Source organism: Triticum aestivum, chromosome 5D (assembly GCF_018294505.1).
Source record: "Triticum aestivum cultivar Chinese Spring chromosome 5D, IWGSC CS RefSeq v2.1, whole genome shotgun sequence".
In the NCBI taxonomy this organism is placed as follows: domain Eukaryota; kingdom Viridiplantae; phylum Streptophyta; class Magnoliopsida; order Poales; family Poaceae; genus Triticum; species Triticum aestivum.
In genome coordinates, this window is record NC_057808.1 from 351,335,932 (window position 1) to 351,337,691 (window position 1,760).

A 1,760-nucleotide genomic window follows, 5' to 3' on the forward strand; every position below is an offset into this window, starting at 1 on the left:
GCAACATGGGCGAGAAACGTGCGCGTATCCGATGGCACAACGGTGCGGTTGCATGAGTTCACATTGGAACAAACAAGGTTGACATGGGCGCCTCGGTTCAATCCTTTCCTTGATGCCTCACAGTGGCCTGAGTATGTTGGGCCAGACATTGTGCCAGATCCCGCACTCATGGTGCCTATGAGGGGAAGAAGAAGAAAGAAGAGATTCCGGAGTGACATGGATGATCTAGCTGGATACACCGGAATGAAGCAATTTGGTAGTGGTCATTTCATGGAGCCACCGGAGAACAACAATTGTGGAGAATGCAACGACACAGGACACAATGTTAGGACATGCAAGAAACCAAAAACCAACACGGGCACTAGTCAAACACGTGGACGGAGGACTAGCCTTGGAGGGGTCTGTGGCCGTGGAGGAAGGGCTAGCCTTGGAGGGGGCCGTGGCCGTGGAGGAAGGACTAGCCTTGGAGGTGGCCGTGGTCGTGGAGGAAGGACTAGCCTTGGAGGGGGCCGTGGCCGTGGATCCGGTGGTTCTAGGACACGTCGGGTTGATAGGGGAAGGCCTATCGACGTGTTGCTCAATCCGGATGGTTGAAATAATGTGAATGGTACTACTTTTAATATGTTCATGCATGTGTGGATATATTTGCCCCTTTACATGTCAATGTGTTCATATTTAGACTTAACATCTTTATTTGTTGTAGGGCATGGCTTCATCCGGTTCCATGACGAGGCCACCGTGTGCTCACCAAGAAGACATGCCACACAAGTGGAAGGACGCATCTTTGGACAAGGTGAAGGAGAAAGATGTGAAGATTCCGCCATGTTGGTGTGGAGATGTTTGCAAGGTGAAGGAGTCCACCGACCGAAAGAAGTCATGGACCGAAGGAAGGAGATATTTTGTTTGCCCCAATTATGCTTAAGATCGTGCGCTTCCAACTAACGCCTATGACCTTCCACAGGTATGCTAGAGAAGTAACATGTTACTCTAAAATGTGTGTCAACACTAACATCCGTTTTATATGCAGTCACCGCCTCCTCTATGCAAGTACTTCAGCTGGATAGATCATGAAGTGCCAAAAGATATCCAAAAGGACCAATTAGAAGATTGTCTTAGGCGCCAGCGGCTGTTCGAAGAAAGGTTTCAAAGAGGCTTGGAGGAAGAGCGTCGTCAGAAAGAGAGGATGGAGAGGAAGCAACGCGAGGAGGAGAGGGCACGCCAAGCGAAGCTTGCTCGTGAGGAGGAGAGGGCAAGAAAGCTTGCAAAAGCTCGCAAGGCACAAGAGGAGGATGAGGCACGTGACAAGAAGGGGAAATGGCCCCGTATGACTCAGTAAAGCCTTCGCTTCGGTGGACTCGTCATGTAACCGGATGAAGCCATGCCAAATTTATCATAAACTATGTAGTACTAAGGCAAGAAGCCATGTGTCGTGAACTTGTCTTGAATGAATTTGCCATTTGTATTGAATTTGGTGTGAAAATGTTTGCAAGGTGTCGTGAATTTGCCATTTGTATTGAATTTGGTGTGAAAATGTTTGCAAGGTGTCATCATATTGTGTGATTTGTCATGATTCTTATTGAAAAACTGTTATGCTGGGAAGAGAAGAGGGATAGAACATAACAGAGTGCTCTGTTTTAGAGTTCACAACCCTACCGCCAGAGGCCCTGGCGGTAGGGTGCTGTACCCTACCGCCAGACCCCGTGGCGGTAGGGGGGTGTATATCTTCTATGATGAGAAACGCCAGCGCCCTGGCGGTAGGG